Here is a 12,558-nt window from a genome sequence, read left to right on the forward strand (position 1 = left end):
CATATGTGGCTTTTCTCTGGGTACTCTGATTTCATCTTACAGTCTAAAAACACGAGTGTTAAGTTAACTGTTGATTCTAAATTGGCCCTAGGTGTGAGTGTGGTTGTTTGTCTCTATGTTGACTGCTTGAGATAGACACCAGTTCCTTTCCCTACGGTAAAAAATATATTGGCACCAACACATAAACAATACTGAAGAAAGAAAAAAGGAATAAAGAAAATGGCAGATTTACATATTAGTAATATATTTTTTAACCCGTTTCAGTGAATTTGGCCAACAGACATGTAATCTGCCCTCAAACACAAACATTCTGAACCTATAATCTAAGTAAATGTAAGATTTGGTAAACTAGCCGAAGAGTATTGCTTCCTACAATTTGACAAGCATGTGAAAATCAACAACTCCCCAGTCTCCCTTACCCACACCAACTGCTGATTTGTATCCAGACTTCTGCAAGCAGTTGGAGCGCAGTTATTCCTCTTGTGAGTTTCTGTCTGGTGTTTCAGCATTCAAATATTCAAGCCTGCAAGAAACACTTTCTGAGTAAACCTTTATGACCAAGCTGAGGTGCTTGGGGTCTGTTTTTTCCCCCCGCCGGTTTGCTAATGTAGTCGGCAAAAAGCCAAACCCCAAAGAACTTCCATCCAGGTTGTAGACCCAAGTTTACTGCAGGTAGGTTGCTAAGTAACAGCTTGGGTTGACCCTTATTCCTATCAGCTATTAGTGTAGAAAAACATACATAAAGCACAATATTATGTGGCAGTAACACAGCTTTAAAGAACAATAATGGTATGTGTCTGAGTATATTCCACTGTTTCATTTGACACAAGCTTCATGAGATGGATAATTCATTACGGAACTGAACATGTAATGGGATATTTGTCTTTTCAAGCTTTACAATGGCAGCAGGTCACGTGCTTCTCCAGCAACAAGCTCTTCACAGATCCTTGCCTCTCAGAAATGAGTTAAAAACCTGATACAGTTTGACTTTTAAAACAGATTTCCACACCTTAAAAGCAACTGGGTAAAAAAACAAAAACACCCCAGTTTGTAACCCAGTGCTGAGCCAAACTACAAAGTAGTTTTAACCCAGCAGAGTTAGGGTTATCAGTTTAACCTAATATACTGGGTTAAGTTTTCCACCCCAAAATCTGTGAATTAAAGTGAATAAAAAGTTGAGTTAAGAAGAGCAACACAAAATCTGTGTTATTAGATATTTGCAACTTGGTTTGGTGCTTGCTAGCTGGTGATAACTACTATTAGCATGAGCTAACAAGTACCATCTTCTACTGATTTAGGAAACTAAACTTACTGTCCGGTGCAAACTAAAGTTATTAACAAAGCCAACCAGGTCAAACAGCTTCTCATATTAGAGCAGAGGTCCAGTCAGGTCTGATTTGTCACTTTCTGGCTTTAAATGGTGGACTGTGAAAAGTGACATGACTCATCCTTAAATCAAATTTTTTATACCCGGAATTTTGTCAAACCAATCCAACCTATGACCTTTACACAGATGCATATCTGTAGCTTGGCTGCTGTTTAATTATGTTTCTGTCCTGAAGCAAAGCTGCTTTTCAATGACGGAATGTTTGTCTGGACAATTGGGGCGATAAAACATCCCCAATGCATGTCCACCAACACAGAAATTCATTGTTTTCTTTTTGGGTCAAAAACTGACCTCCAGTTGGATTTATCAGACAAGTACTGAAGAAAAATAAACAGACTTTCCTAATTCTGAGTCATGCCAGCAGGCAAGGTCTTGAATCAGATCTGTTTTCTTTAGTCGAGGCTCAGTTTTGTTCAGTTGGCTCGTTAGGGGTGACATCCAACGGCCGATATAAACCCAGAATTCACTGCATGCAAGGATGTTAGAACATCATTTCCAGGCTGACTGTGAATGAACAAACTCTTGGTAATTATAACTTTTATGACCTTGGAGGTGTTCCTCAAGGCTCACTGCTAGGATTTCTTTTGCTTCTATTGTACTGTGCACCGCCTTCTTGGGTTCGGTTATCTGCTTGTATGCCTTGTCGTATTACTGCTGCACAAATAATCTGCTGTAACTATCATTCTTGTAAGAAAACCCCACAGCTTCAGTTTAAATCCCACCTTTTCCTCTCTGTCGAATTCAAAGGGATGAGGGAATGCTTCTCTCTTTTTTTTGAGACTTAGTGAATCACATCTCAGCATTTGTACAATTGACTGAGTTATACACATTTTTGTGGTGCCGATGTCGATTAGTTGTGCCATCTTGAATTGGCTTGACTCCAAAAGTTAATCGGTTTAGATGTGATTACTGTCTGAGAGTTTCATTAAAATCTGCCTAGTGGTCTGAGGAACATTTTGCTAACAGACAGCCACATGAACGCCAGAAATATCATTCACATTCGTGGTAATGATCTCGCAACCTGGAATGAAAAGCTGCTGATGTCACTTGAACGTACTGGAATTATTTTCGAGAAGGGTGGCACGACAGCCTTTTTCTCCTGCAGCCCTACGGTAACCCAAGCCTGGGCGTTAGTTCCCCCCCCATCTTGCTCTGCTTATGCACACACGTCTTGTAGCGAGTTGTGACTGCAAGACAACAAAACACAGGTCCTGTTGAAACGCTGCAGCCAGTTGGGAGAAAACGGCGAACCCAAAATGCCTGCTCGCAATGAGTCACGATCTGAAATGGCTTAACCAGTTCCTGTTCAGTGATGCGGAATACTTTCAGACTTAAACATTCAGGAGCAGCTAGAGTGAGAGGGGCTCGTTTTAATGCACGTCTCACTAATGCTTTGACGGCACACCATAATGCTTCCCCTTAATCTCCTTTGGGCGCGAGGAGAGGATGTTCTCAAGATCAGAGGACTTAATGAGTGCAGACAAGAGGCCAGAGAGCTGCGACTGAAATGATGATGATGATGAATGGCTGTCCTCAATAAGCTCCTCAGGTGCGCAGATAGGAAATTTGTACATCTAAGCAGTTTGAATAGCCCCACTTCTAATAAACCATCTGATATTTTAAGGTTAGAAAACGTCAGTCGAGAGAAAAGTTACATTTTCTACATTCACTGCCTTCTGTAAAGCTGTGCACGGTGTGTGTGTGTGTGTATGTTAAACTCTTACAGAGACGACAAAGCACCCTGCTCCCATCCCCACACAGGCTTATTTATCTTAACTCGATCATGAAGCTGGCACGTGGTCCAAAGTCCTTCCATGTCAAAAAAAAAAAGCTTCTGGAGTTTACTCTCTGCTAATAAAGCAGAAAGGCTGAATCTTTGGTGCTAAGATGAAGCGCGTCGTCTCTCAGAAGAAAACAAGTGACTCTGTATAAAGGTTCCAACTGTAGGGCGCTGGTTGTAATGAGATTTTTTCTTCTTTTTTTTATTTTTACAGTGCATGGTTTTGGTATTCCGTTATGAAGGGAACTACTGCACTTTACTGCATTGACAGAACTTTTCCAGTTGCGTAAGCTGCCCCTCCCACAGACACTAATGCACCCCCATACCATCAGAGAGGAAGGCTTTTGAACTTTGTGCTGATAACGGACAGGATGGTCCCTGTCCTCTTTACTATGGAGGACGTGGCATCCATGGTTTCAAAAAAAGACTTTCAAATTTCAATTCACCTGGCCACAGAACAGCACTTTGTCTTAGTCCATTTTAAAGGAGTTTTGGTCCAGAGAAGATGGCTGCATTTCTGGATGGTGTTCACATCTGGCTTCTTCTTTGCACGATAGAGCTTCATCCAGCAAATATTTTAGTAATACCACCACCTTCATGCCAGAGTTTTAGACTAAGATCCTCTTATGACAAGAAATGGCAGAGATGTTCTTGTTTTGGTCGGACCTGAAACATAACGTTGCGCACAATCTTGTGCACTGTTGAGAGATGTCACGCTCAGAGTATGGGCTGTGAATGTGTCTCAGCCACAACCACATCAAATTTCAGCTCAACATCTGTGAGATTGACTGAGTTCTGGCCCTTTCAGGGTTTTATTAAAATATGTCAGGTGGTTCATGAGATATTTTGCTAACAGACAAACAGCCATCCATCTATCCATCCATCCATCTTCTTCCGCTTATCCGGGGTCGGATCAGACAAACAGCATTGACTAAAAACAGCTAAAGCTGAAGTTTCAAGCAAAGAACTTGCACATTGAGTAGGGCTTGGTGTAAATATTGTGAATGACTCTCAGCTACAACAACACCAGCTGTCAGCATGATATTTGTCAAATTGACTTAACTGTAGCCATTTTTGATTTTTTCTAAGGTAAGTTGGCTGTGGCAGCCATCTTTAATGGGGTTGTCTCCAAAAAGTAATCAGTTGTAGTTGTACATCCAATGAATATTTCCTGAAAGTTTCATTAAAGTCCGTCTAATGGTTCATGAGATAATGTGTTAACAGATAAACCCAGAATATATACCTTATATACCTTACTATCCTTTCTGTATTTTAAGTTATGTGAGCTTTGACTTGAAGACCTTTACCTGATACGGGTTAATCACTTGAGATCTCAGACCTGGCTAAATGCCGGCGCTCATGATCAGCACCTAATGGCGAAAACATCGGAGCTTCAAATCGTCATAATCCTAACTAATTATCGCCGGCCGCCAAAAGGCAAAGGCTGACGTTTTTGCTCGCATCTGTGCGTGCTTGTCTGTTAGCAAAACATCTTGTAAACCACTTGGCAAATTTCCATGGCACTTGCAGAAAGTAGTTATTAAACGTACCTCTATAACTGAATAACTTTAGAAGAAAAATCAATTCAAGATGGCTACCACAGACAAGTGACTTTAAAAAACACAAAAATGGCTATAACTCTGTTGATTTTATAGATACTGACCCAATTTTTGGTATATTAGGAGCTGAGAGTGATCCCCAACATAGATTCTGAGGGCTAACAGATTACACAAAAACTTTGTTTAAAATTTTGCCACTAACTACATGGAATCAAGTCTGTGTGTCTGTTAGCAACATATCTCATGAACCACTTAATGGAATTTAATAAAAATTTCAGGAAATAATCATCGGATATTCATCCAAAACTGATTAATATTTGGAGCCAATGTATTTCAAGATGTCTGTCATGCCTGGCTGATTTTGGAAAACACAAAAGTGGCTTTAATTCAGTCAATTTTACAGATATTGTGTTGAAATTTGGTGCGGCTATAGCCGAGAGTGATTTACAACAGATACTCCAAGTGCTACTCATTGTGCAAGATCTTTCCTTAAAACATCCACATTACATGTTGGAGTCAACCCTGTTTGTCTGTTAGCAAAATAACTCATGAACAACTGGACAGAGTTTAGTGAAATAATTATGGACTGTACATCTACCACTCATTAACTTTTGGAGTCAATCCAATTAGAGCTCTTTGCCACGGCTAATCAACTTTAGCCTACACAAAAATGGCTCTAACTCAGCCAGTTTTGCAGATATTGAGCTAAAATTTGGTGTGGTCGTAGCTGACAGTCATTCATAGCCCAGCGTGACATTTTGTGATAACACATGAGATTGGGCATAAGGTTATTTTCAAGGTTTGACTAAAACATTTCTCGGGTGATATGCGTTCCTTCAAAGGATGCTAGGCATATAATTTACTTATTTTACTTATTAATTTACTTATTTCATGTTTTCGGAGTTCATTCTAGGTTTCTATTTGAAGTTAGGTTATACTACATGGGTGTCTTGCCTGTTAAGCACACACAGGGACACTATGAATATTACACTAAATGAATATCCGAACAAAACGCTTTAGCTCTCCAGTAGCTTGTAGGGAAGCTTCCCTCATCCCTGACTCCTTCTAGTATTCTGGACTGATCTGAGGCCGAGGTTAGGCAGGTAGAGAGAAAACTGAAAAATAAAAAGTTAAATTAGTAATGCGGCCTGGGCCTGCTGGCATCAGGATGGAGGGTCTTGTAATATTAATGTGTTGAGAATGACTCATCCAGAGCCGGGGAAGAAGAAAGTGAGCACACATAAAACCATCTGAAGAGGTCCCGACTTATATTTTTATTTTCTGTGCACCAAATCTTCAAATATTTGCGCAGCAGCACTCCCTGAAAGCCGGGGAACTGCAGCAAATCTGAGCCATTTTCAGGCTGGATGAAATTATTATTTTCTTTCACTACAAATGATTCTTATCGCCCGCCAAGGCCGATGATTGTGTTTGTGTATATTTGTCTGTAAGCAAAATATCTTATGAACTACGGGACAGATTTTAATGAAACTTGCAGACATTATTCAATGGACTTCCCTCTACAGCTGGTTAACCTTTGGAGCCGACCACATTTAAAGTGGGCGCCAGAGTCAAGTGAATTTAGAAGCCCCAAAACAACTCCAATTTAGTCAGCCTTACAGATGTTGTGCTAAGATTTGGCATGGTAGTAACTGAGAGTCCTTCATAACACATATGCTGAGCATGACATGAGATTTTACCGAATCTACTCTATTATCTCTCAACATGGCATTCCATGTCCCAACAGGCAGCTTCTGTAGCCGAGGATCAGACCGCCAAGGTCCCCACCTTCGGCCACCACCCATCCCACGTTGCACCCGACCCCTTTGGCCCCTCCCATAGGTGGTGAGCCCATGGGAAGGGGGACCCATATCACAACCACCAGGCGATCGCCAACGTGCCCCACCTCCAGGCCTGGCTTCAGAGTGGGGCCCGGTGACCCGCGTCCGGGCGAGGGAAAACTGGATCCAAAATTTTTATTCATTATTCATCATAAGGGGTCCTTGGACTGCACTTTGTCTGATTCCTCACCTATGAGAGGATTTAGTCTTGAGCTTTGGCATGGAAGGTGGTTAGGAATATGCCTTCCTTCCATAGTGAGGCCTTTAATTATAGTGTGGTTACTGGGAAACATTTAGAAATAAAATAATTCTTCATGAACAGACTCAGAAAATGGAACTAATACTAATGCAACTTTTTGCACTAACTTGAGATCATAAAATTGTACACAAAGCCTCTTCACACTGGATGAGGACACTGCTAGAATGTCAAAAAGTTGGAAACAGCCTAGAGGAGGTGTGGTACTCACAGCTGCATCCTGACACTGTCCGAAAGAGTCGTGCCAGGGAAGCAGAAAAAAAAACAACCAGGCAAATACTAAGAGGGGAGCAATGTCACAACTGCCTTCACACTGAAGGATGATTCCCAAATTTTCCACAATCCAGCTATGGATCAGGTTTTGTGGGTTATGGAAGGCTAAAGGGGTAAGAGGGCCTAATGTGGGTGAGATGTGTTTGTTAGAAAGAACATTTTTAGTCTTGTGTGATGGATCTCAATGTGGCCAGAGTTAGGGAATAAAAATGTAGTTGACTATGTTCTGTCTGACAAGACAGGTGGACAGAAACAGACTAAAAATTAGGCTTCAGAGAAAAACTCACTTTTGACTTGAACAATTCTGTAAAAACATCCTAAACCCTCAGTGGTAGCAGCATCTGGCTGTCAAGTACGTGTCTACAGTGCTTTATGTAGGAAATATGACAAGTTTATTCCCCACCCCCCCGACACAGACACACACACCCCCTTTTTTTTTAAATACACTTTTGTCTGCTGCTTCAACAAAAGAATCTCCCATGCTGGGGTTAATAAAGTAAACCTATCTATGTAGTAAGTACAACAAGTAAAGTTTATTTATAGCATCTTTCACAGATTTATAAAATACAAACTGCAAAAGAGTACAAAGAAACAAGCAAATTTGAAAAACATTTGCGAACGAAAATCAATTTATCTATCTATCTATCTATCTATCTATCTATCTATCTATCTATCTATCTATCTATCTATCTATCTATCTATCTATCTATCTATCTATCTATCTATCTATCTATCTATCTATCTATCTATCTATCTATCTATCTATCTATCTATCTATCTATCTATCTATCTTCTAGTTTTGAAGAAAAAAAATTGAGTTAAATACAATAGAAAGCCGAGCGTTTGAAGATGTGAAAGAAAACCACAAGTTCTTCAGCAGTGAGAGACACATTCGGTGAAAAGATGCCGAATGTTAATGCGGTACCTGCAATGTCATAAATGAACCAAATAAAAAGTGAATAAAATGATGAGAGTTTGTTTGCAAAACCTTTGGAAAATTCAGACAGCTCAAAAGTGACGTCATCACACTCTAAGCTGAAGATTTGGAGGTAAAGTCTTCAAAAATCACAACTTAAACTGCAATTGTGCAAAAACCAAAAGGATCTAAAACACTTACTCCGTCGAGTAAAGTCCGACTTTCTTCCACCTGATTAAACCCTTAAATTATGTTCTTACTGTGAAGTGTTCCTGATATATGCTGCTGGCTTTTCTCACTCATTTTGTATTTTCCAGTTTTGTTGCGGATGTTCTCTACAACAAATAATGTTCAACTGCCAAAAGTCATAGGACGTTATTCCAAATCGAGCCACACATTTTGATGTATTATGTTTTTTTCTCCAGCTGAAGAGGAGCAGCAAATCATAAATCATAAAGAACATTAGCTGAAAGCTAATAATAATAATAAGGGCACTTTGGTGCTTTTGCATTGGCACCCTTGATGATAGTCTCGAGAAGTTACATAAATATCTAAATCGGGATTAATGATGGCTTGGAACATTTACTGCACATTCTCAGATGTCATTTCTCTGCCATCTAGAGTGACCATTGACAGTGGTACATGACTGAAATCTTACTGTATCGCTTAACTAAATAAGGCAGCCCGTGAGTCATGCTGTAAATCTGCTGCAGGGTTCCTTTATTAAACTGCCTGGATCTCGGGGATCACGGAGAGAAACTATTATTTTGACCCAAACAGAACATGGAACTGTGAAAAAAAATCTATTAGTCGTGATTGCTGGCTCACTGTCGCACTTTTGAATTTCGTTTGTGCTCCCCACTACGATCATGAAGAGAATACACAGGTGGCCGGATGAGGGGCTGAGGTTTTCTGTCACGTAAAAGCTACATTGTTGTTTTAAATTATTACTCAGACTAATGGGGCCAGCTGTTGCTAGGCTACGAAGAGTACCAATACAAAGTTTCCGGGCAGGCAGCTCCAAATTACAAATAATAAAGATGAATGGTATGAAAATTGCGTATCATTTTAACGTCTTATTGTAGGGCAAGCGCCCCTAACTACTCTAATGACGTCATGACAAAATACAGAAAAAAAACCACACCATTTCTATGAATAATAATGTTCTTGACTGACCTCACTGATTAAAACTAGACATCGTACAAAGCTTCTTGTGTGTTTAAAGTGCTAAATCAATGCGCCGCTGTAAAGATAAAAAAGCTTGAGCCATGAAATCAGAATAGCTTGGATGATTACCATCAGTCATAAAATTTGTCAACATCCATTTGTCTTCTGTCACTTCCTGTTGGTTTCCATGCCGCACTGATGTCTTGGGGCGGGCTGTAAAATGGACTGTGTGCTGTAGAATGCTAATGAGGTGAAAATCCAATATTTCACAATTCATGGCTGAGGCCTCCAGAGGCTGCGGCTCGTTAACTTGGATTGTACACATCAGACACAAGTTTTGGGTTAAGAATGATGGAATATAGGAAGAACAGTTTGGATAAAAGACTAAAAAAATACTTTTTTTTTCATAGGATGATTGTCTTTAAGTTCTTTTAAAAAGAAATACAGCAAATTAGTCATGAAACAGTTTAAAGATTCCTTTATTACTGAAGATCCATATGTATCAATTTATACCAACTTGGATCTTAAGGCCAGCTTTTTTGGTGTAATTTTAAAAATCTGAACTGTATTCTACATGTCGCGCTATGCAAGCCTGATACTATAAAATCTTAACAGTATCTCTGACCAGTCACTGGAAGGGAACTTTCTGTGTACTTCTGGTGCCGGTCCCAAACCCAGATAAATGGTGAAAGTTTGCAAAAACAAACATGGAGATCTTTGACTGCCCTACCTCATCGTACGACAGCCTTACCGGACTGATCGGGGCCCACGTTAACAACGACCTCCTCTGGCGCTGTTAAACTGCAGGATGCTGGTTGAAATTGGACTTGGAGGCAAATATGATCCGCTGTGGCGACCCCTCACAAGGGGGCAGTCGAAAGAAGAACAGTAACTCAGACAGAAGTATCAGTCCAATATTTAAGGGAAATTACACACAGGCAATGACGCTCATATTATTTTTACTTTATTTAGTATTCTTACTCCTCTTCCCTAGGAAGAGGAAAAAGAGATGCGCTCATCTTAGGGAAAAGGACAAGGTCAACACACACACACTGCAGTTTAGCCAGAAAATTTCTGAAACTGCTTGGTATATGTTGTAGGTCGTTGCTGACAGTGAGAATGATAAATCAGTGGTAAAACCAAAAGTCACACAGTGTGATTTGTAAGTCTTTCTGTTCCTACCTATAAATTTGGGCTCGCCACATCACTTCAAAACCATGAACGACAGGAAGCTGTTTTACAAGTTTTGCCGGCATGGTAACACCAACAAAAATTAAATGTACGACTCTGCCGAACCTCATTTATTAACACAACTGTTCAAATACACACAAATCTACACAATGTGAATGTTGTACTCCCTGTCTTCCTATCTGACATTGGGAGCCACAAAGGCAGACAACAAAAAAAACCTTTTAAATCAAATACTAAAAAGCAAAAATAAACAAACAAAAAGACTTTGCTCAAATGTCTAAACCTCCTCACCTTTCAATGTGGAGGAGCAGCTCTAGTCCAAGTTCCCTGCAGATGATGGAGCTGCTCACCTATCTCTAAAGCTGTTTACACTACCATAAGATGCGAGACACTCAAACTCACTGACGCGATTACTTGTTTTTAATCTGGCCCTCCCTCCAAGAACCAGTCATGTGAACAGCCCCCAGGCAGATCTACCGGCGCACTGTTGTGTGTGCCAAGTATTGTGTGATTGGTCAGAACTTCGTGGGAGTGTTTGTTTATGCCGAAAAGGGTATGTTGTCATGCTTCACTATCAGGAGCCGGCTGTTGTGCTTGCAATATGGAGAGCTTCGAGGAACAGCTTGCCTTGGTTCTGAGAAAATATCACCATCTTTGTGACTGTTCTCGCAAAGATTACAAAGATGCTCAAATGGTGAGGCACAGAGGAGTCTGTCTGTCAGAAAGGGGGCGGCCTCTTTGGGATCAATTTGCAAAGGCCAAACGGCGGATGCAGAGGCAGAGTGGAGACACCGGTGGCAAAGATCCCCTTCCACCACTGTACACCACTTTAAAGTGGCTGGACAGTTATGTGAAGAGTGTCTCCCAACTTTATATCTAACTCAAACAACTATTTGCTTGTTTGAGTGGATGAGTGAGAGGCTAATCAATGACCACACAGATTTATGAAGTCCAACTTCCTGTGACTCGTTTAAACTTAAAATGATATTTTTATTGTGAATTTTGCTGCTCAGCTCTGGTTCTATTAAGCCGGCGAAAGTGCCACCTATGTTCACGTCTTTTTTCCATCTCAGCGATAAGCAGGAGAAATACCAGATCTTCATCCTCCTCCTCCTCGTCCAACATGGTATTTTCTTCTTTTGACAAATACGTCATCAACTGGAAATAATAACCTCTGTCTATCGAGCTGTCGCTGTGTTGTTCTTTATAAGTGCTTTGCTATGTGTGCTATGTGTGGTAGAGTGGGAGGACTTTTCAAAACTTCTTCACCTCAGTTACTCTTTGAGTGTGAACTGTCCATGTGAAAAAGACTATTTTACAATCACGTCAGCGAGATGCAATGTCTTACAACTTATGTAGTATAACCATGCCTTAAGGCTGGCCAGTCTACGAAGAAAGCTCATTTCAGTTGCTTGGGTCTGGGATCTTCTTCTTTTGGTTATGAGCCACACCCAATGACCATAGGAGATCACTGAAACATAGTAGATGGACCAGTAAATTGAGAGCTTTGCTTTAAGGCACAGCCCTTTCATCATCTCAACAGACCAGAGCAGCGCTCTCAATACTGTGGCTAAAACTGCGATCCATTGATCCATGTCTCACTCCATCCTGCCATCAGTCACGAGATGCTTGAATTCCTTGAGGCAAAGACTCACCCCAACATGGAGGAAGCGTTCTTCAAAGAACGTTCACAATAACACATTTTTTATTGCTTTTCTCCGCCAACGAAAGCTGAACATCTTTTTCATTCCTCATAATTTTCCACACCTGGCAGAATCTACAGGGTTGGGCTCAAAACATTTCTCGGGTATTAGTTTGCTCCTCCGTCGTGGAAAGAGCCAAAATGAAGAAATGTGATCACTGGCATGTGTTTGTTTGATATCAATTTTAAAATGAAAAAAATATCATAAAAGATAATAAAACACTGCAACCCAGAGAAAAGAAGAACCCCTTAGGCTTAAGTGTGGCTGAAGGGCTTTGATTAAAACTTCTTTATAAAGCATTGACCTTAGTAGCAAATGTGAGTTGAATGGTTCTGTAATGTTTTGAGCCAATCTTAAACAGAAATGAAGAGGTAGCCACAGAGCAGAGTGAACTGCTTCAGTGGATCTTTTTGTTTATTAGTTTCCATCACTGCAGCAGCAGCATTATATAAAGTCAGGTTGGTGTCAAACATAGTATAAAGACT

The sequence above is a fragment of the Kryptolebias marmoratus genome, linkage group LG5 (genome assembly GCF_001649575.2).
Source record: "Kryptolebias marmoratus isolate JLee-2015 linkage group LG5, ASM164957v2, whole genome shotgun sequence".
In the NCBI taxonomy this organism is placed as follows: Eukaryota; Metazoa; Chordata; class Actinopteri; order Cyprinodontiformes; family Rivulidae; genus Kryptolebias; species Kryptolebias marmoratus.